Here is a 24,896-nt window from a genome sequence, read left to right as displayed (position 1 = left end):
CCATAAAACTAAATTTAATGTCTATTTTAAAAATAATTATTGACCTTTTATTCTTTTAATTATTAATAATTTAAATAAAGTAATACCCTATAACTTATTTTGTTATCTATTTTAAGTAATTACTAACATTCTATTTTTCTAATTATTTGCTTGTCTTATTTATCATTTATGCTTTCAATCAATTATATTAATAAACAAATAAACTAAATTAACTCCGGTTATACTTGGACTATTCAACAATTCAACATAATCTTTTTAATTTGGGATTAACTACTAACGATAGAAAATAAAAAATTTAGAGTAATTCAATATTATGAACATTAATTATTATTGTGAAATAACCTAAAATTATAATGCAATTTATTTTTAAAGAAATAATCAAGTATTATTGTTAATTATGAAATAACCTAAAATCATAATGCATTTTATTTTTAAAGAAACAATCATCCATTAATATCTATAAATAGAAACTATCGTCAAAATGCTTTGATTAAAAATATGAAAGATTAATTACTATTCATTATTAATAATATATCGATTATATCAAAAAAATAAAAATATAATTTTTCGCATTTACACCATTTTTAATGTAAGACCCAAGTTTTCGAAAATTAATTTAATAAAATAAAATTTAAATTAGTTATTATTATTATTATTATTATTATTATTATTATTATTATTGTTATTATTATTATTATTAAAGTTTAAAAAAAAAAGAAGAAAAGATTGGCCGAAGCCATTGAAGGAAGAAAGAGATAGGACGTGGCTTACTATGCATGTGTGTGTATATTGTTTACTATGCATGTATATATATATATATAACCAAAGGAAAAGAAGATTAGGAAACGTGGCTTAGTGCATATATATGTATGTGTATAAACATGACACATACTTGCTTTCATTAATTGAGCATGCCACCTAATAAAATTTATACCACAAACTCCCATTAATCATAACACTCATCTTTTTCATTCATTCATACTTGTTACGGGAAAGAAGAGAAAGAAAACTGACCGAGAGAGAAAAAAAGAGAACCGAAGCTCCTTTGATCTTCCGGTCTTGATTTCTTGTGATTCGTAACTCTAATCAAAAATCTAATCCGATAAAAGTGTTCGTATCCTCCTCTTCTACATGATGGTGTTACCTTTTTCTGGTGGAAGTCGACGGTGACGTAGCTCTCCTACCCCTTGAGTTCGGTTAACTGGAGTTCTAGGAAGCACAGACGATTTCTGACGCTTTCTCCTTCAGCAGCTCGGTCAGAAAGCTTCTCCGGAGCTTTCGATAATTTTGATTTCATACGAAGGTAGGGGATTTTGTTTTGAAATTAACTATTTTTAAACTATGAATGCCATGAAAGTCTAGTGGGTATTTTAAATAATTTATGATTGTTTGCAATGACTGAATGATGAGTTTGAGTTGTGTTTGTGACTGAATTTGATGAATATGTATTTGATTTCTTGATTGAAAAGAGGTTGAAAATGGTTCAGTTGGGACCCGAAAAAGAGTGGCTAACCCCAAGTTTAGGGGAAGTGCTGCCGAAATTTTATTAAATCTGAGGTTTTGTTTGAAAAGTTATTTTAAAAGATTTGGTTCTGAAAAATTAAATTATTTAAAATATATTTAGTTAAGAAAAGATTTATTCTATTTTAAAGTTTGATTTATTAAGAAAAATATAATGTTTTAAACCTAATCTTTTAAGGAGAGATTTTGTTTTAAGTAAAGATTTGAGCTCGGTTTATTAAGAAAAGGAATCTCTGCCACAGGAGAGCAGAGAACAAGGATTTAAAGAATATATTAATTAATGAAGTGTCTGCCACAGGAGAGCAGATGTGACATTGTTTGGGCCTTAGTGCCAAATGTAAAGTGGGGACGCCCACACACTGAGAACTGTTTTTCAGATGTACGCTTATTGATTTGGAAAGTCACACTGATGCGGCCTAGCCGTACGACTTAAAGTCACACTGATGCGGCCTGGCCGTACGACTTATAAGCACACTGATGCATCTGGAAAATCATATCTGGGACTCGTGCCCGGATAATGTCGGGAGCAGGTAGGCAACCGACACATGAGCTCATGGCCTGTGTTAGGGATAGACATGCATCATGTTGTTTGCACATTTGCATTTGATTGCGCTTGCTTGTCTTATTACTTTGTGATTGTATTGTTTGTCTTATTGTGATTTGCTTGTACATTGAATTGAATCTCTTGTTTGCACTACTTGTTTGTGAGTGTATTAAAGTGATTACGAGTTGACATTTGGCTGAGGATTAATATGTGGCTGAGAGACAGAAAGTGTGACTAATTTTATATTTAAGTTTTGTTTTGAGTTAAGAGATTTTAAAAGGAGGTAATTAATTATCTAAAGTAGAACCAATAGTATTTTCAAAGGGTTTGATAAAAATATATTTTTATCGAGTAAAGTTAGTTATTTGCATTTTATTCCATTACTTTTACGGCATTCCTATTCCCTACTGAGAACGTGTGGTTTGTTCTCACCCCAAATCTTCCACCCTTTCAGTGACACAGGTTCGGAGATTCAGTAAAAAGCTGCAGACGATTCGTAGATTTACTTGTGATTCCTGTTGTTTTTATAGAGTTCCCTCGTCCTTGTTGCTTTAGGGTTTTTATTTTATCCAGAAGGATAGGTATTGTATTTGAGTTTTACATTGAATTTAATCATATAACATCTATTATTATTAGTAATTATGTGATTATTATTATTTGAAGATCTTTTGTTATGTGATTTTTTTAATTGCTAAAATCTATTTTCTAAAATTTTCTTAAAAACGGAAACGCGATCTCGACGTAAAGGCTCAATAGTAAATTTATAATAAAGGAAATCAGGTTCGTAACGCTTTACTTTTGGTACGATCATGACGTGCTAAAAGTTAGGGTGTTACAAGAAAAATTACCATCATGAGTAAAATTTCGTCCAAAAAAAATAAAATTGCATACATAGTAAATTTAAAAAATAAATATCGTTAAGTAATTATGCTTTTTTTAATAAATAGTAAAAAATTAAATATCATAAACTATATTCTTTCAAAATAAGTAAATAACCCTTTTAAGGTGTTATATTTGGCATGATTTATTTGTGTATAATTTAAATTGACATTATTTTTAATTTTAACAATTAGTTATCCTTAATAATTATTATTAGAATTTAATAATTTTTCATGTCTTACAATAATTATCAATAATATATATATATATATATATATATATATATATATATATATATATATCTTAAAAAATTATTAAATAAATTTATTCTTTTTTCTCTATCTTCACGTTAAAAAAATTTTTGTTCTGTCTTTTTAATTGTTATTATGTTATTAGAATTGTTAAATAATATTAAAAAAATTCTTTAAAAAATAGAAATAGCAATGGCACATATAATTAATTCAATAGAATTAAATTTAAACAAATAAGATAATTCAATCAATTATATAAATAATAGCATATTTATAAATATTATTAATAAAAATAGTCTTACTAATGTAAATGATCAATACAATAATTATATGAAAAAACATCTAATTACATAATTGCATAATTTTCAAGATCTTATATAGTTGAATCTAATGGACAAATAAAAAAATATCTATATGATAATATCCTAATATTTTAGCATACTATAAATCATATTATAAATTTATATATCACATTATAATTTTAAGTCAACTCCTTACACATATTATAACATAAACCATCTAAAAAGATACACCAAATTAATGAATATCACATGGGTCACAACATACACTCTAAATTATCATGATATTTCAAATAAAAAGAGTATCAATACAGAGAAATTAATGAATATAACTAAAATAAAGATCAACAAAGAGACACATAAAAAAAATAATAAAGAGAATCAATAAAAGCATTAACATATAAACTACATACACAAACAATGTATATATTAATTGTGAATCACAAAAAAAAGACAATATATATATATATATATATATATATATATATATGAATTGAAGCACACATGACAAAATAGAATATTATAAAACAAAATTATAGTAAGATTATTTATAAATAACATAAAGATGACACATCTTTATTGTTAATTAAAGGCTAAAAAAAATACGCTCCTAATAATAAGCAATTGAAATAAACAAAAATTTAAAAAAAAATAAAAAATAAAATGTATAAATAAAGATAAAAAAAAAGAAATTAAATAAATTATAAAAATTGTACCTTAAACATGAGAGAGAGAGAAAGGGAGGGAGGGAGGGAGAGAGAAAAGAGAGCGAATGAGTAAAAAATATTTGACCTTATATAAATAGATGGTATTGAGAAAAATTAATTATTAAATTAATTATTAAATAATTTGATATTTACTCAAATCAAATCAAATAATTAATATAATTAACTAAATTAATTAATTGATATAATTAATTATAATTAATCAATTCATATAAAATATAATAAATTATGAGATTTGAATGTCTAATCAAATTAATTAATTGATATAATTAATTAATTATAATTGATTTACTTTAACGAATTAAATGAAATAAATCAGGAAACACTTCAAGAGCATGCCACATCAGTTCTATCATTAAGTGCAAAAATTCGTTTTTATATAACAAGTGTAATTACCTGTGCCATGCATGTGATAAGATTGAATTATAATAATTTGATTAATAAAAAAGTAACATGTTATGCATTGTTTTTTTATCTAGTGTTAATTGGATTAATTCTAAAATGGTTATTAATCGGTTTTAATAATCTACTTTCTTCAATAAATCAGACATATATATTGAATGTGATCATAAATAATATAGTAATAGTTAAATCCACCAACAAATATATTGGCTATTATCACACTATAAAACAAATTAAATATAAAGGCTATTAGCACCTATAAATCTATAAAATCGCACCGTCTTTAATTCGTGCAAGGGTTTACTTATCAAATAAACTTAAAATATGAACAAAAAATATTTATAAAATGGACCTAACATCACTTGAAAGAATCATGGAAAATAATCAACTTACCGTATTATCCATGAGAACCATTTTTATATAAGTCGTCTTGTTCTTGTCAAATTTGGATGGAACTTTCTATAACCTTATATATTAATTTTGTTAAATAACTCTCTCTCTCTCTCTCTCTCTCTCTATATATATATATATATATATATATATATATATATATATATATATATATATATATATATATATATATTAAGGTAGTTTTTCTTAATATATATACATATACATAAATAAAAAAATATATGAATTATATTTTGTTAAACTCTATGTTACCGGTTATTAAAAACATTTAAATCACATATATTAATTATTTTTTGTTATAACTATTTCGTTTTATATATATAATTAATTTTTATTCTACAATTGTGTAATAATTTTTTATTTTTTATATCCATATATATTCCTCAATCTCGGCCCCATTTATACGCATATTAATAGTTTTTTTTAATAGTGATGTTTTAATTTTTCGTTTTCCTTTTTTTCACGTATCTTTCTTTTTTCTTAAATAGTGATATTTTAATATTTTTTTCTTTTTTAAATACTTTTTTTAATAATTACATTACCAATCTAAAATATAAAATGAGAAAAAAAGGTGATACATATATTCAAGAAAGAAGATAAACTTAAAAATCAGAAAAAAAAAGAAATTTTATATTAAAAATGTAAAAATAATATATTAAAAAAAAGTTGTAATATATAAATTGAGTCAACAATTTAAATTTCTCAAACTAATTTAATCAAATACCAATATTAGAAATAAATTACTTAAATAATATTTAATCTATTCTAGTCCTTAAATACGTTTAGATTTGAGTCATTCTCGTAACGACAACCAACTGAAACAACATCGTAAGTTCGAACATTTAGAATTCGTGCAAATTCAAACCATTCCCTTATTCTTTGAAAACTTTATGTATCCCTGATAGAGTTGAATCACAATTCCTTTTATGGAAAAAGAGTTACGGAGGTGGCTTTGATGTGTTGGAGACCAAAATCCGGAAGTCACTATTTATATTTGAGTGTGACACCCATTAAACCCTAAAGGTCAAATAAAATAGAATCTCTGGTTTTATTCTCATTTAATTTTAAATCGAAAGTAATAATGACTTATTTAATTCAACATTTATGATAATAAATGAGATGACCATTATATAAGTTATTTAATGTAAAATAGCTTAATTTGCGATTATAATTAATATATGTATTGCCCATAAATAGATTAGAAAATAATAATTTCGTAACAAAATAATCATTCAATTTGAATTACAATTAATTGATTGATGAAAATTATAATAAATTGTATGATGTTTAAATAATTAACCAAATCAATTAGTTGATATAATTAATTTATTATAATAAATTGAATTTAATGAGTTAAAAAAATAAATCGAAAAACACCATCAGAAACATGCTAGTGATGCCACGACAGTTTTATCATTAAGTGCATAAATTTAATTTTTATATAACAGAATAGATATTTACAAATTATTATATTAAACACAAACTAAAAAAAATATACTAAACAAAATAAAAGCATCAATGGTAAAATATAACCTAAAAAATCACTTAAATTAAAAAAGAACCTGTGATGAATTATAATAAATCTATATATGAGAAGTAAAAGTAAAATAAATAATTAAAAATAAAGTAAAAAGAGCAATTAAAAAAAAATAAAAGAAGATAGAAAAGATAATGTGTGGAGTAGATAAAAAATGTATTGTAATAGAATATTAATATAATTAATTAATACAAAGGATGAAAGGAAAAAATCAAAATACGATCTTATTTAAAAAATTTCAAAAAAAATATTTTAAAAAAGAACCTATTAATCAACTTTTATAAAAATATTATAAAAAATTTAAATTATCTTTAAATAAAATAATAATACCTTTAAGAATTATTAATCAAAATAAATAAATAAAATTAATATAAAACAAAATCATAAAAAAATATTAGCAAAATTAAGATAAAAAAATAAAAATTACAAATTACAAATTACCTGAAGTATAAAATAAAGAGAGTGAAAAGGGATATATAAAATAATAAGTTAATAAGTTGAATTAATTGATTTCATTTATTTCTTTGCTTTATATATTATTTATTAAATAATTTAATATTTATCTCGATCAAATTAAATAATAAATTAGTTATAATTAATTTGGTTTAATGAATCAAACAAAATTTAAAATAATTTGATATTTACTCTAATTAAATTAAATATTTGAAGTTATGATTAATGTAATTTAATGAATCAAATAAAATATTAAATGATAAAATATTTATCCTAATCAAATCAAATTACATAATTTATTAGTTATAATTAATACAAATGAATGAATCAAACGCATTAAATTGAAAAATAATTTAGTTAATTTGTGTCTTAAGGACACATTTTAAAAATATTTATTTTTCAACAACTTTTATAAAATATTTTTTTATAATATTTTTAACCTATGGTCTAAAGGCACAGTTATAATAACCCATTAAAAAGTACTTAATTAGTTAATACAAATAATTAGTATAATTGATTTAGTTTAATAAATTAAAAGAACTAAATGTGAAATAAAGAGATCAAGGAAAAGTGAAATTATAAAAACGTGTAGCCATTAAAAAGCTAATTTTTTATTTATTATAATTAATTTCACAACATTTATTATGTAAACCCTGGTTAAATTAGTAGATAATTAGTCAACAAATTAGTTTTTAATAAGGAGGATTAGAAATGTGAATATTATATTAAATTAGGGTAGAGCTCATCGAAACGAGAATTTTGACACTAATTTCGAAGAAAACGGTCCAAAATTAGACTGAAAGGACCGAACCGAACCCAAACTGAGCTATCGGTCCAACCGGACCAGCCCATTAAAAAGAACCACGGGCTCTTCTTTCCCTCATTTCCTCAACGACGCAGCTGAGCTCCAGGGAGAGGAAAGGAACGCCGAACCCTTACGACAAAGTTCCAAATCCTGTAACTCTTCCGTTCGAGCTCTGATCGCCGCACCGTTTGCGGCCACGCGTTCACCGCGTTGAGCTCTACATTTCTATCAGAACAATTTCATAGGTAACTTGCTATTCCACTTCAGTCTCTCATTTCCCCCAATTTTCGAGTTTTGAGAAGGGGTGTTGAATTTCTTTGATTTTTGATGTTTTAGGATCCAACTAGCTTGAGAAAAATGTTCACTCTTGCTTATGTGAAGCTTGGATAAGGTGAGGATACGATAATTCTATTTTATTTTTATTGAATTTGAGTTTTGAGTATTAAATTAGATATATATGTGTTATGAATGTGTATTAGGTTGTGAATAAATAATTGGAGCTTGAAATTGTGAATACTGGAACTTGGAGGAAGCAGATTAGTTGAGTTTTGAGGGGCTGTCTTGGTTTTGAATAAATAGCTTTGGTCATTACGTGGAAATCGGTCAAGGTATGGTTTATGTTTCTTGCATTTAATATATAATGTTCTGTGAAAACTTAGGCTAGACGACCATATGATAAGTTGGAATGCAGGTGTATGTTTAATGTTTAGTAATTTGTTGATGAATATATTTGGTTGAAGTTTATTGAATAATTAGTTATTAATTTTGGATGGTGAATGTTGTTATGTTAATTTGGAGAGAATTATGGTTGAATGTTATTGTTGATGAACATGGTTGGTTTGGTGCTTGTTGATTAACTAATGATTTGGTGAATTATTGATTTGAGGTATAACTATTGTGGAGGTTGTTGTGATAATGGGGTATTTTGTGTTAAAAGCGTAGGATTTGTGAACCATGATTCTTAGTTAAATTTTGGGTTGTTGGATTTGAATAATGAATATTGTATGAGTATAATTATTTATCTGAGGTAGATTTATTGTGGTTATTGTTATGATGATGAGGAAGGGTATGTTGAATTGAAAAGAAAGCAGCTTTGGACCCAAAAAGGGTGGTAAAATTCGAGTTTTAGAGGAGATGCTGCCGAAATTTTATAAAAATTAGAGATTTTGTTTATATGATTATTTAAAAAGATTTAGATTCAAAGGTTATATGGTTTGATTTTGAGTTATTAAGAAAATGAGCATGTTTTAAATTTGATTCATTTAGAAAAGAATGAATTATGTTTTGAATTGGAACTATTGATGGACGGAATGAGAGGTGTGATAATGAAAGATAAGGATTGAATATGATTGATGTATGATGATGAATGAGATACGATTGAGAATGATGTGGATGTTGATGAATTATAATTGAATTATTTATATGGCTTAAATAATTTAATGATATGAGATACGAGGTTCCCTGGATTAAGTGCCGTGGCTTGCCACCACATGTACCAGATTGAAAACTCGATACTCTGTTGACCCTACGATGTAAGTGTGACCGGGCACTATATAAATTTCTGGAAAATGGTGTTAGAATTTAATTGGCCACTCAAACATGGTAACCGTGTTAGAATTCTTTGATATAAATCGTGTTCATTATAAGGTGTAATTAATAGTGTAACTAAGGAGTGGAAAAATTAGATGATTTTATAGAAACAGGAAAAGTGAAATAAAGAGGGAAGGAATGAGGAAGAGAGTGAGTCACATGGAGTGGGGGCAGCGATGAAGACTTGAATGAAAATTTGTACATTTAAGCTTTTTATTTATTATGTGCTTGACAGTTTTATGTTTAATTATTCTATATTCATTTGGATATGGTAACTGTGCATCTTATCTGAAAATTTGCATAAAATAATGCAAATAATTCTTATTTATTTTGTTCTTCATACTTTCAAAAACTAATTGAATGAAGAATTTTTTGCTGGATCTTTATTTCAAGGTGAACTTGAGTTGCCATTTCTAGCACTTCTTTTGGTCATCCTTTTCCCTTACGAGGTCATGAGATTTAGGTAAGCAAATCCATCCTTTTGGGTTTTGATTTATCAAGCCATTGCCTCTTCTTCATAAAATGATTCAATGTTATTGTCTTTGTTATGGACACAAGAAGGTACTATCATTTCATTGTTGATTGCAGTGTATTTGGCTTACCAACACTTCTCAAGAACAAGTTTACAGAAATCACTTGATCAAGGTTCAATTGTTGCCACCATAGCTGCTGTTTGTATCACTATTGCATCTTTGTTGCTTCTGATCTAAATTGCTTTAGAATGATGTATACTCATAATATGTTGTACATAATAATGCCTGGCAGTGGTGATCATTGTGTAATATATCATATCTGAATTCTGTATTTTTTGTACTAATTATTGCTGATTCAAATAAAGAGGTAAGCTTTGTTTTGTGATAGAAATTGGCATTCAGAGAATGATTTTATATATAGAGTTATATCTTATATTCAGGAATTGTGTTATAAAAGATTTAGTTTTTAAATTTTGATATTAAAAAATAAATTTTTAATTTGAGAATATGTAAATGAGATGAGATTAATGAATGATTTAAAATTAAAAATAAATAAATAATTACAGGATTTGTGGAGGTTTAAAAATCCCACAAAATAGTTAATTTTTGTTAAATTAAAAAATCAATTTGTGGGGGTTTTAAACTGCCACAAAAGTAATTTAAAACTGCCACAAAAATCTAATATAAAACCACCACTAAACACATACAAAACCTCCACTGAATAGATTGTGGAGGTTTTTAAAAACCCCCACAAAAAACCTCGTGGCACCTCAAATTTTGGGGGTTTTAGAAACCCCACAAACCATTTAGTGGGGGTCATAAACCTCCACAAATAAGAAAAAAAACTGCTACAAATAAATAAAAACCTTGTAGTGTATTAAGGTTATCGTATTGAACCATTTTTGGCTTACTAATAAAGTTAGTATATTTATGTAATTTTCTGTACCTAGGTTAATATAATTTTCGGAAATTATTATGTTACTAATTTCTTCTGTTTTACTAACATTATTTTGCACAGTTTGTTCTTGGATTTTTATTATGTTTTCTTCTTTTATTTTTAGTAATCTATAGTTCATATTAATATTTTGCTGTTTTAATTCTGAAACTTCTCTTTTTAACCTTTTTATCTCTTCTTTAAGAGAATTAAGAGAGACTTCTTCATGTGAATTTTTAAAACGATTATAAATTTTTTTTATTTCTCTTGGTTTTATTTCTTGTTTACTTTCTTCTTCTTTTTTGACTAACTCAACTAATTGTTTTATGAACTCATCTCTTAATGGGGTATCTTCTAACTTGTCAATTATTTTGACTAGTGTAAAAGTTTGTTCTCTAGTCAGAACATTTACAGACTTTTCACAATTTCTACAGTTACATAATCCTATTCCTGAACAATTATTTTTTTCATATTTTTCACTATCTTCTTCTGAGCTTTCTTCTTCTGTCATAAGATTTAATTGTTGTATAAAATAATCTTCAGTTTCAGAAGAGTCCTCATAGGTTGATTTTTCCTTTGATTCTGAGTTGATTAATATAGCTGCTAAAGCATATTTGATTTCTTTATTTTTAATTTTATTTATTTTTTGTTCTGTTGTACACTTATTAGCATAATGTCCTTGTTTTTTGCATTTTCAACATGTTACTTATTTTTTCTTATTAGAGGATTTTGGTTTTCCTTTAGGATTTCTATAGGCTTTTCTATAATGTTTCTGTTCATAATAAAGGGATTTGTCTATATTATATTTAGTTTTTTTTATAGAATTTTTACTTTTCAATTTTATGCTGACTACTGGGTGCTTTTTCAGGAGTTATTCCATATTGATAGCAGAACGTGCCAAGTTCTCTTTTTCCCGTGATACTTTTTTGTTTTATTTTCTGTTGTATCTTGGTATCTGTGCATACTTCTATACATGTTTGTACTATTATATTATGCAATTGTCCAAAGATTAATGAGTTATAGGGAATCTGGGTCCCAAACTGTGTCTGTAGTTTTTGTAATACTTTTTCAGAGAATAACTTTGGTAAAGCTGCTATGAATCTTTCTTTCTAGAAAGGTGCATGTACATCATCTCTTATCATAACTTTTGACATAAAAATATATTTATACAATCTATAATCAGACATGGTTGGACATCTCAAATTCATTAATTGAGTTCCTATCCTATCTTTAAAAGTGCTTGGGTCTCCTACAAAATTTTTAATAATGGTATATATTAATGTGGATGTAGCATCTGGTGACTGATCTTCTTGTTTAATGCTATTAACAATTAATTCTTTTTCTTGGATGCTGAGAAAATTATTCCACCAACCTTTTAATTGTCTTGTAAATCCTTGGGTTATCATGATTGCTGCTTCTTTATCGAAAGCTTTTCTCATCTTATAGGCAGTCGCAGCCATAGTCATATTACACATTTGATCTAAAATGACTTGTTCACTTAATCCATCTATATTCCATTCTACTAAGTCTGATCGTGAGAAACTGTTTTGTACTAGTTGTGTTCTTTCTTCTAAGCCTATATCTACTGGTGATGGCCTAGGATAATAATTTCTTGTTTTAGGAAAATCTTTTTTATGAGATATTTTATTTATTTCTAATCCTTCTTCCTTTTGTAATGTATTAATTGTCATTTTTCCTAGACTAATACTTCTAAATTTTTCTTTTAATTCTTCAACTTCTGCTTCTACTTTAGATTTTAAATTAATATTATCTAAACTTTGTAATTTGTATATAGGTTTTTTTACCTTAATGTTTTTTCCATATTTTCCATTCTTCCTAACTGATTTTTCATTATATCTAACATAGTATTAGTATAGTTTAATTATTGATGTAATTTCTTAATATCTCTTTTTTCTATATTTCCTTCTGCATTGCTATCTTTATAGGGTGTTACTTTAACCTCTAAATCTTTTCCAATCGGTATTTTAATAGTTTCTTTAGGAGGATATTTAGATTCTATTACCAATCCTGAACTTGTTTTCCATATAACAGTTGGTTTTGTTAAAGGACATAATTTCTTATTGTTTTTAGAGTGATAATTAATGTACCAGTCAAAGAAGTATAAATTAATTCTATTTTTTTTTATGAAATCATAAAATAGCTCTCTTAGTCTAGTAACTTCATTTCTGAATGGCTGGTAAAATACCAATCTCTTAATGGTTTATTATAATCAGCATTAAAATCTTGCCTTATCCACTCTTTATCAATCTCAAATGGTTCTTCCTTAATAATTACAGATAAAACTTGTGATTCCATTTCACCAAATTCTGACGGTGATTTATATACAGGGGTGGCTATATGAGGTCTTGTATTATTAATTCTTATGATATTATCCATATTTCCTATTGATGAATTATCTATAGAATTTCTATGACTAATAATTTCAGTACCATCATGAACTCTTAATGATTGGGATCTATTCATCCTAATTCTAATATCTGGTCCTTCTCTTATTATTTCTCTTAATCTAGTATTTTCTATTTGTGGTTCTTCAATAACGTCAGGTATTACCCATTCCTTAGGCATTTTGTTTACTAATTCTTCATGTCTTAATTTTCTAGGAGTTTGTATATTAGATCTTTTTAGATTTGCATGCATAATTATCGTTTCATCTTTTGAGGATTGTTTTAATGCCTTGAAATTATAATTAACCTTAGTAATTTTATAATATATTCTATAGATTATTTCAAATAGATCATATTTCTCATTTATAATTTTCTCATCATATCGAACCTGCAATTTTAGGGCTTGCCAAGTATATTCATTTTTTAGATTCATAGCATAATTCGGGTAACAATTAAAGAAAATCGATCCATCATGACAGTTACTTTCTAATAATCCTATTAATGAATCCTTAAAATCTGTAAATCTGGTATCTCTTAAGGTTAATAATTGATGAGCGGATAATTTATACGCTTTTTGGCATTGTTTTTAATATGTTTTTAGTATATTTTAGTTAGTTTTTATTATGTTTTTATTAGTTTTTAAATAAAAAATCACATTTCTAGATTTTGCTATGAGTTTGTGTGTTTTTCTGTGATTTCAGGTATTTTTTGGCTGAAATTGACGGACCTGAGCAAAAATCTGATTCAGAGGTTGAAAAAGGACTGCAGATGTTGTTGGATTCTGACCTCCCTGCACTCAAAGTGGATTTTCTGGAGCTACAGAAGCCCAATTGGTGCGCTCTCAATTGCGTTGGAAAGTAGACATCCTGGGCTTTTCAGCAATATATAATAGTTCATACTTTGCCCAAGATTTGATGGCCCAAACCGGCGTTTCAAGTCAGCATAGAAATTCTGGCGTCAAAACGCCAGAACTGGCATAAAAGCTGGAGTTAAATGCCTAAAATGGCACAAAAGCTGGAGTTTAACTCCAAGAAAAGTCTCTACACGTGAAAGCTTTAATACTCAGCCCAAGCATACACCAAGTGGGCCCGGAAGTGAATTTCTGCATCATTTACTCATTCTTGTAAACCCTAGGCTACTAGTTCTCTATAAATAGGACCTTTTGCTATTGTATTTTTTATCTTGGTTCTTCTGGTTTCCTCTCTGGGCCGAAGCCAATGAACACCTTTATTACTTTTGTATTTTCAACGGTGGAGTTTTTACACACCATAGATTAAGGTGTGGAGCTCTGCTGTTCTTCATGAATTAATATAATTACTATTGTTCTTCTATTCAATTCACGCATGCTTCTTCTCTAAGATATTCATTCGTTATTCAACTTGATGAATGTGATGATCCGTGACACTCATCATCATTCTCACCTATGAACATGTGCCTGACAACCACCTCTGTTCTACTAGCAATGGCTTGAATGCGTATCTCTTGGGTTTCTAATCTAAGATTGAACCTTCGTGGTATAGGCTAGAATTATTGACGGTCATTCTTGAGATCCGAAAAGTCTAAACCTTGTCTGTGGTATTCCGAGTAGGATCTGGGAAGGGATGACTGTGACGAGCTTCAAACTCGCGAGTGTTGGGCGTGTGACAGACGCAAAAGGATCAATGGATCCTATTCCAACATGATCGAGAACCGACAGATGATTAGTCGTGCAGTGACAGCGCATTTGGAACATTTTCACTGAGAGGACGGGAAGTAGCCATTAACAACGGTAATGCCCAACATAAAGCTTGCCATGGAAGGGAGTATGAATGATTGGATGAAGGCAATATGAAAGCAGAGGTTCAAGGGGAACAAAGCATCTTCATACGCTTATCTGAAATTCCTACCAATAAATTACATAAGTATCTCTATCTTTATCTTATTTTATGTTTTATTCATCTTTTAATTATCAATCCTCTATAACCATTTGAATCTGCCTGACTGAGATTTACAAGATGACCATAGCTTGCTTCAAGCCGACAGTCTCCGTGGGATCGACCCTTACTCACGTAAGGTTTATTACTTGGACGACCCAGTACACTTGCTGGTTAGTTGTTCGGAGTTGTGATAAAGAGTTGAGATTACAATTGTGCGTACTAAGTTGTTGGCGCCATTGATGATCACAATTTCGTGCACCAAGTTTTTGGCGCCGTTGCCGGGGATTGAACGAACAACAATTTCGCATTTGTTTCCGGTAACAACAGTGCCAAGTTTTTGGTCCGGCAATAACACCAAGTTTTTGGCGCCGTTGCCGGGGATTGTTCGAGTTTGGACAACTGACGGTTCATCTTGTTGCTTAGATTAGGTAATTTTATTTTATGTTTAAGCCTTTTACTTCTTATTTTCGAAAAAAAATAAATTTCAAAAATACAAAAAAATTTTCTATTCTGTTCTTCAGAGTTTTTAAAACGAATTCTAGAGTTTCATGATGATCTGTTGAAGTCTAGCTGGCTGTGAAGCCATGTCTAATCTTTTGGACCGAGGTTTCAGCTCATCATCACAAGAGCTTGTTGATTTCTATCAATTTTGCTGTTGAGAGTAATGATCTGCTAAAGCTTGGTTGGCCATTGGCCATGTCTAGTGTTTTGGACCGAAGCTTTCACTAAAAGCTTGGCTAGCTAGTAAGCCATGTCTAATTCTTGGACCGGAGTTTTAGACTAACATTGCAATGATTCCTGAAATTCTCATTAAAAATTTTGAATCCCTTTATTTTCCTTTCCATATAATTTTCGAAAAATCACAAAATTTTTTTTATAAAATCATAAAAATAAAAAATATTTTATGTATCTTAGTGTCAATTTTTAAGTTTGGTGTTAATTGCATGTCTTTCTTCTTCTTGCATTTTTTCGAATATATGTAATATGTTCTTCATTGATCTTCAAGCTGTTCTTGATGACTCCATAGCTCTGATCTTTAATTTCTCTTATTTTGTGTCTTTTGTTGTTTCTCATATGCATTTTCAATTTGTTATGGTCCTTAGTATACAAACTTCTAAGTTTGGTGTCTTGCATGCATTGTTTATTTGATCTTAGTTGCATTTTTTTATTATTATTGTTTCTCATCATTAAAAATTCAAAAAAAAAAATTAAAAGTGTGTCTTTTCAAGTCAATAATACAGAGAATTGAAGATTCAGAACATTCAGCAGAGAAATTACAGAGAAAAGGCTGGGCGTTCAAAACACCCAGTGAAGAAGGAAAACTGGCGTTTAAACGCCAGCCAGGGTACCTGGCTGGGCGTTAAACGCCCAAAAAGGTAGAATTTTGGGTGTTAAATGCTAGAATGGATGCCATTCTGGGCGTTTAACGCCAGGAAGACACTAGAGGGAAGATTTTGTTTTTAATTCAAATCTTTTTCAAATTTTCATAATTTTTCAAAATCAAATATTTTTCAAATCATATCTTTTCAATCATATCCTTTCAAAATCAATTTCTTTTCATTTTTTATTATTATTTTCGAAAATCCTTGCTACAATTAGTGATTTAATTCAAAAATTTCAAGTTGATACTTGCCTAGTAAGAAAGGATCAAAAGTTTTAATTCTAGAATCATATCTTCTAATTTCTTGTTAGTCAAGTAGTCAACTTTAATTTTCAAACTTTCCTTTTTCTATTTGATTCTCAATCATATCTTTTCAATCGTATCTTTTCAATCACATCTTTTTCAAAATTAAGTTTCAATCATATCTTTTTTATTTCTAATTTCAAAATCTTTTTCAAAAATCACTTTATTTCTTTCTCAATCTTAGTTTTCGAAAATAATCAATCAAATTTTCAAATTTCTTTTAATTTTTTTAAAATTTTTTTTAATTTATTCTCGAAAATTCTTCCCCTCTTTTCACACCCTTCTATTTAAGGACTAACACCCTCCTCAATGAGAAATTCGAACTCTATCTCCCTTGATAAGTTCGAATTCTCTCTTCTCTACCTCCTCCTTCTATTCTTCTTTTCCTCTGACACCTCAAGGAATCTCTATACTGTGACATAGAGGATTCTATATTTTCTTCTTTTCTCTTTTCATATGAGCAGGAGTAAGGACAAAGACATTCTTGTTGAGGCTGATCCTGAACCTGAAAGGACCTTGAAGAGAAAGCTAAGAGAAGCTAAAGTACAACTCTCTGGAGAGGACCTAACAGAAATTTTCAAACAAGAAGAAGCCATGGCAGCCGAAAACAACAACAATGCCAACAATGCAAGGAAGGTGCTTGGTGACTTTACTGTACCTACTCCTGACTTCTATGGGAGAAGCATCTCAATTCCTGCCATTGGAGCAAACAACTTTGAGCTTAAGCCTCAATTAGTTTCTCTAATGCAACAGAATTACAAGTTTCATGGACTTCCATTGGAAGATCATCATCAGTTCTTAGCTGAATTCTTGCAAATCTGTGACACTGTCAAGACCAATAGGGTTGATCCCGAGGTCTACAAGATTATGCTCTTCCCCTTTGCTGTAAGAGACAGAGATAGAACATGGTTGGATTCACAACCTAAAGAAAGCCTGAACTCTTGGGAAAAGCTAGTTAATGCCTTCTTGGCAAAGTTCTTTCCACCTCAAAAATTGAGTAAGCTTAGAGTGAAAGTCCAAACCTTTAGACAGAAGGAAGGTGAGTTCCTCTATGAAGCTTGGGAAAGATACAAGCAATTGATCAGAAGGTGTCCTTCTGACATGCTTTCAGAATGGAGCATCATAGGTATCTTCTATGATGGTCTGTCTGAACTGTCCAAAATGTCATTGGACAGCTCTGCTGGAGGATCTCTTCATCTGAAGAAGACGCCTACAGAAGCTCAGGAACTCATTGAAATGGTTGCAAATAACCAATTCATGTACACTTCTGAAAGGAATCCTGTGAATAATAGGACAAATCAGAAGAAAGGAGTTCTTGAGATTGATACTCTGAATGTCATACTGGCTCAGAACAAAATATTGACTCAACAAGTCAATATGATTTCTCAGAGTCTGTCTGGAATGCAAGCAGCAACAGGCAGTACCAAAGAAGCTTCATCTGAAGAAGAAGCTTATGATCCTGAGAACCCAGCAATGGAAGAGGTGAATTACATGGGAGAACCCTATGGAAACACCTATAATTCTTCATGGAGGAATCATCTGAACCTCTCATGGAAGGATCAACAGAGGCCTCAACAAGGATTCAACAACAATAATAGTGGAAGAAATAGGTTTAGCAATGGCAAACCTTTTCCATCATCTTCTCAGCAAAAGACAGAGAATTTTAAGCAGAGCCACTCTGACTTAGCAACTGTAGTCTCTGATCTAATTAAAACCACTCAAATTTTCATGACAGAAACAAGGTCCTCCATTAGAAATCTGGAGGCACAAGTGGGTCAGCTGAGCAAGAAAGTTACTGAACTCCCTCCTAGTACTCTTCCAAGCAATACAGAAGAAAATCCAAAAGGAGAGTGCAAGGCCATTAACATGACCCACACGGCCGAACTTGGAGAGGAGGAAGAGGCAGTGACCTCCACTGAGGAAGACCTCAATGGACGTCCACTGGCCTCTAAGGAGTTCCCTAATGAGGAACCATGGGAATCTGAGGCTCACACTGAAACCATAGAGATTCCATTGAATTTACTTTTGCCATTCATGAGCTCTGATGAGTATTCTTCCTCTGAAGAGGATGAAGATGTTACTGAAGAACAAGTTGCTAAGTACCTTGGAGCAATCATGAAGTTAAATGCCAAGTTATTTGGTAATGAGACTTGGGAGGATGAACCCCCATTGCTCATCAAAGAACTAGATGACTTGACTAAGCAGAGATTAACTCTGAAGAGGCAAGATCCTGGAAAGTTCTTAATACCTTGTACCATAGGCACCATGACCTTTGAAAAGGCTCTGTGTGACCTAGGTCAAGCATAAACCTCATGCCTCTCTCTGTAATAGAGAAACTAGGAATTTTTGAGGTGCAAGCTGCAAGAATCTCATTAGAGATGGTAGAAAATTTAACGAAACAAGCTTATGGACTTGTAGAGGATGTTTTGGTAAAGGTTGAAGACCATTACATCCCTGCTGATTTCATAATCCTAGAGACTGGGAAGTGTATGGATGAATCCATCATGCTTGGCAGACCCTTCCGAGCCACAGCAAAAGCTGTGATTGATGTTGACAGAGGAGAATTGGTCCTTCAAGTGAATGAGGACTCCCTTGTGTTTAAAGCTCAAGGATCTCCCTCTGTAACCATGGAGAGATGAAAATCTTCTCTCAATACAGAGTCAAACAAAATCCCCACATTCAAACTCTAAGTTTGGTGTTGAGAGGCCATCATCATGCTCTGAGTATCTGTGAGGCTCCATGAGAGCCCACTGTCAAGCTACTGACATTAAAGAAGCGCTTGTTGGGAGGCAACCCAATCTTTACTTATCTGTGTTAAATTTCTATTTTCTATTGTTATTTTATGTTTTTTGTAGGTTGATGATCATGTGAAGTCACAAAAAAACTGAAAAAGCAAAAACAGAATGAAAAACAGTATTAAAAATAGAATACCCTGGAGGAGAAACTTACTGGCGTTTAAACGCCAGTAAGGGTAGCAGAATGGGCGTTAAACGCCTAGTCTAGTACCATTCTGGGCGTTTAACGCCAGAAATGGGCACCAGACTAGTGTTTAACACCAGAAAAGGGCAAGAAGCTGGCGTTAAACACCAGAAATGGGCAGCAACCTGGCGTTTAACGCCAAGATTGGCAGAAAAGGGCGTTTTGCATGCCACTTTGTGCTGGGATGAAAAATCCTTGACACCTCAGGATTTGTGGACCCCACAGGATCCCCACCTACCCCACCTCTCTCTCTCTCTCTCCTCTTCACCCATTCACCAATCACCTCAATACCTCTTCCCCAAAAAACCCTTCACCTATCAAATCCTACCCTCTTCTCCATAAACCCTTCACCAATCCACATCCATCCATCATAAAACCCCACCTACCTCACCATTCAAATTCAAATCACTTTCCCTCCCAAACCCACCCTATATGGCCGAACCCTAACCCTCTCCCCACCCCTATATAAACCCATCTTCACTCCCTCATTTTCTCACAATATAAACACTACTTTTCCCCCTTGGCCGAATCACCAACCCACCTCCATCTCCTCCATTTCTTCTTCTTCTACTCCTTTCTTTCTTCTTTTGCTCGAGGACGAGCAAACCTTCTAAGTTTGGTGTGGTAAAAGCTAAAGCTTTTTATTTTTCCATGACCATTTATGGCACCTAAGGCCGGAGAAACCTCTAGAAAGAGGAAAGGGAAGGCAAAAGCTTCCACCTCTGAGTCATGGGAGATGGAGAGATTCATCTCAAAGGTGCATCAAGACCACTTCTATGAAGTTGTGGCCAAGAAGAAAGTGATCCCCGAGGTCCCTTTCAAGCTCAAAAAGGGTGAATATCCGGAGATCCGACATGAGATTCGAAGAAGAGGTTGGAAAATTCTCACTAACCCCATTCAACAAGTCGGGATATTAATGGTTTAAGAGTTCTATGCCAATGCATGGATCACCAGGAACCATGATCAAAGTGTGAACCCGGACCCAAAGAATTGGCTTACAATGGTTCGGGAGAAATACTTAGATTTCAGTCCGAAAAATGTAAGGTTGGCATTTAACTTGCCAATGATGCAAGGAGATGCACACCCCTACACTAGAAGGGTCAACTTTGATCAAAGGTTGGACCAAGTCCTCATGGACATCTGTGAAGAGGGCGCTCAATGGAAGAGAGATTCAAGAGGGAAGCCGGTTCAACTAAGAAGGCATGACCTCAAGCCCGTGGCTAGGGGATGGTTGGAGTTCATCCAACGCTCAATCATTCCCACTAGCAACCGGTCTGAAGTTACTATAGACCGAGCTATCATGATCCATAGCATCATGATTGGAGAGGATGTAGAAGTTCATGAGGTTATATCACAAGAACTCTACAATGTGGCGGACAAGTCCTCCACTTTGGCAAGGTTAGCCTTCCCTCATCTCATTTGTCACCTTTGCAATTCGGCTGGAATTGACATAGAGGAAGACATTCTCATTGATGAGGACAAGCCCATCACTAAGAAAAGGATGGAGCAAACAAGCGATCCCACTCATGGACAAGAGCATGAGGAAATTTCTCATCATGAAATCCCTGAGGTACCTCAAGGGATGCATTTTCCTCCACAAAACTACTAGGAGAAAATCAACACCTCCCTAGGAGAATTGAGTTCCAATATGGGACAACTAAGGGTGGAGCACCAAGAGCATTCTATCCTCCTCCATGAAATTAGAAAAGACCAAAGAGTTATGAGAGAGGAGCAACAAAGGCAAAGAAGAGACATTGAGGAGCTCAAGCACTCCATAAGATCTTCAAGAGGAAGAACAAGCCGCCATCACTAAGGTGGATCCGTTCTTTAATTTCCTTATTCTTTATTTTCTGTTTTCCGAAAATTATGCTTTATGTTTATTTATGTTTGTGCCTTTATTACATGGTCATTAGTGTCTAAGTGTCTATGCCTTAAAGCTATGAAAATGAATCCATCACCTTTCTTAAATGAAAAATGTTTTTAATTGAAAAAGAAAAAGAAGTACATGAATTTCAAATTTTAAAACAGTTTAATTATTTTGATGCGGTGGCAATACTTTTGTCTTTCTGAATGAATGCTTGAACAATGCATATTTTTGATATTGTTGATTCATGAATGTTAAAATTGTTGGCTCTTGAAAGAATGGTGGAAAATGAGAAATGTTATTTGATAATCTGAAAAATCATAAAATTGATTCTTGAAGCAAGAAAAAGCACTGAAAAGCTTGCAGAAAAAAGGTATATGCAAAAAAAAAAGAGAGAAAGAAAAAGAAAAAGTAAGCAGAAAAAGCCAATAGCCCTTTAAACCAAAAGGCAAGGGTAAAATAAAAAGGATCCAAGGCTTTGAGCATCAGTGGAAAGGAGCGCCCACAGGACTAAAATCCTGGCCTAAGCGGCTAAACCAAGCTGTCCCTAACCATGTGCTTGTGGCGTGAAGGTGTCAAGTGAAAACTTGAGACTGAGTGGTTAAAGTCATTGTCCAAAAGCAAAAAGAGTGTGCTTAAGAGCTCTGGACACCTCTAATTGGGGACTCTAGTAAAGTTGAGTCACAATCTGAAAAAGTTCACCCAGTTATGTGTCTGTGGCATTTATGTATCCGGTGGTAATACTGGAAAACAAAATGCTTTGGGTCACGGCCAAGACTCATAAAGTAGCTGTGTTCAAGAATCAACATACTTAACTAGGAGAATAAATAACACTATCTGAATTCTGAGTTCCTATAGATGCCAATCATTCTGAACTTTAAAGGATAAAGTGAGATGCCAAAACTGTTCAGAAGCAAAAAGCTAAAAAGCCCCGCTCATCTAATTAATACTGATCTTCATAGATGTTTTTGGAATTTATTGTATATTCTCTTCTTTTTATCCTATTTAATTTTTAGTTGCTTGGGGACAAGCAACAATTTAAGTTTGGTGTTGTGATGAGCGGATAATTTATACGCTTTTTGGCATTGTTTTTAGTATGTTTTTAGTATATTTTAGTTAGTTTTTATTATGTTTTTATTAGTTTTTAAATAAAAAATCACATTTCTGGACTTTACTATGAGTTTGTGTATTTTTTTTGTGATTTCAGGTATTTTCTGGCTGAAATTGAGGGACCTGAGCAAAAATCTGATTCAGAAGCTGAAAAAGGACTGCAGATGCTGTTGGATTCTGACCTCCCTGAACTCAAAGTTGATTTTCTGGAGCTACAGAAACCCAATTGACGCGCTCTCAATTGCATTGGAAAGTAGACATCCTGGGCTTTCCAGAAATATATAATAGTCCATACTTTGCCCAAGATTTGATGGCCCAAACTGGCGTTGAAAATCAGTATAGAAATTCTGGTGTCAAAACACCAGAACTGGCATAAAAGCTGGAGTTAAATGCCCAAACTGGCACAAAAGCTAGCGTTTAACTCCAAGAAAAGTCTCTACACATGAAAGCTTCAATACTCAGCCCAAGCACACACCAAGTGGGCCCGAAAGTGGATTTCTGCATCATTTACTCATTCTTGTAAACCCTAGGCTACTAGTTCTCTATAAATAGGACCTTTTGCTATTGTATTTTTATCTTGGTTCTTCTGGTTCTCCCTCTGGGGCCGAAGCCAATGAACACCTTTATTACTTTTGTATTTTTAACGGTGGAGTTTCTACACACCATAGATTAAGGTGTGGAGCTCTGCTGTTCTTCATGAATTAATATAATTACTATTGTTCTTCTATTCAATTCACGCATGCTTCTTCTCTAAGATATTCATTTGTTCTTCAACTTGATAAATGTGATGATCCATGACACTCATCATCATTCTCACCTATAAACATGTGCCAGATAATCACCTCTGTTCTACTAGCAATGGCTTGAATGCGTATCTCTTGGGTTTCTAATCTAAGATTGGAACCTTCGTGGTAGAGGCTAGAATCATTGGCGGTCATTCTTGAGATCCGGAAAGTCTAAACCTTGTCTGTGGTATTCCGAGTAAGATCTGAGAAGGGATGACTGTGACGAGCTTCAAACTCGCGAGTGTTGGGTGTGTGACAGACGCAAAAGGATCAATGGATCCTATTCCAACATGATCGAGAACCGACAGATGATTAGCCGTGCGGTGACAGCGCATTTGGAACATTTTCACTGAGAGGACGGGAAGTAGCCATTGACAACGGTGATGCCCAACATAAAGCTTGCCATGGAAGGGAGTATGAATGATTGGATGAAGGCAACAGGAAAGCAGAGGTTCAAGGAGAACAAAGCATCTTCATACGCTTATCTGAAATTCCTACCAATAAATTACATAAGTATCTCTATCTTTATCTTATTTTATGTTTTATTCATCTTTTAATTATCAATTCTCCATAACCATTTGAATCTGCCTGACTGAGATTTACAAGATGAACATAACTTGCTTCAAGCCGACAGTCTCCTTGGGATCGACCCTTACTCACGTAAGGTTTATTACTTGGACGACCCAGTGCACTAGCTGGTTAGTTGTGCGGAGTTGTGATAAAGAGTTGAGATTATAATTGTGCGTACCAAATTGTTGGCGCCATTGATGATCACAATTTCGTGCACCAATAATATAGGAAGATTTATCCCTATTCTAAAATTAGGTTTTATTACTACTTGTATTAATCCTATATGGATGAAATTATACCCTTTGTCACTATGTGCTTTAAGCTTATCTTCTTCTAAAATGGTAATAATTTTATTACTACTTGTTCCTCGTTTACAGTATTCTAACATATGAATTTCATAATTTCTTCCTTCCCACAAATTTCTCTTTTATATACTTCATCTTTATCTATTATAGGTATATTCCAATTATGAAAACTTTCTTCTAACTTAGCTATTTCTAGTTCATTTTTAGTTCCAGAAGTGGATGCTTCATCATTATCTGTTCTTACTACTAAAGAATTATTTTTTCCTAGATTTAAACTACTCATTGATCTCAATAAACTAGCCATTTTACGGTTAGAACTTTGTGAGTTACGGGATCACCCTCGTTAACCAACGGATTCACTGCCTCACTATGACTTACAACCAGGACTACGATCTGGGCTGACCAATGTATTAACAGTTTTTGCTGCTACTTCAAAGTTGTAACTATAAAATTT

General features: G+C 31.5%; 1 long non-coding RNA gene and 1 other non-coding gene across 3 annotated transcripts; one reads left to right on the top strand and one right to left on the bottom strand.

Moving 5' to 3' along the window:
* The first annotated feature begins 920 nt into the window (after positions 1–920).
* LOC148543659 (uncharacterized) lies at positions 921–10,272 on the top strand. Of its 2 annotated transcripts, XR_015899740.1 has the most exons (3): positions 937–1,303; positions 9,811–9,880; positions 9,976–10,272. It is a non-coding gene; the product is annotated as an uncharacterized LOC148543659 (long non-coding RNA). The 2 variants fall into 2 exon arrangements; XR_015899739.1 differs by lacking the exons at positions 9,811–9,880; positions 9,976–10,272 and adding an exon at positions 2,520–2,704 and having other exon boundaries at positions 921–1,303.
* A 7,556-nt stretch (positions 10,273–17,828) lies between these two features.
* LOC148543658 (small nucleolar RNA R71) lies at positions 17,829–17,936 on the bottom strand. The gene has a single exon (XR_015901682.1). It is a non-coding gene; the product is annotated as a small nucleolar RNA R71 (small nucleolar RNA).
* Between the last annotated feature and the right edge of the window lie 6,960 nt (positions 17,937–24,896).

Source organism: Arachis ipaensis, chromosome B9 (genome assembly GCF_059453495.1).
Source record: "Arachis ipaensis isolate K30076 ecotype BB chromosome B9, ASM5945349v1, whole genome shotgun sequence".
Taxonomy (NCBI): domain Eukaryota; kingdom Viridiplantae; phylum Streptophyta; class Magnoliopsida; order Fabales; family Fabaceae; genus Arachis; species Arachis ipaensis.
Note: the sequence above shows the minus strand (reverse complement) of the source record. Positions and strands in the feature narration are given on the sequence as shown.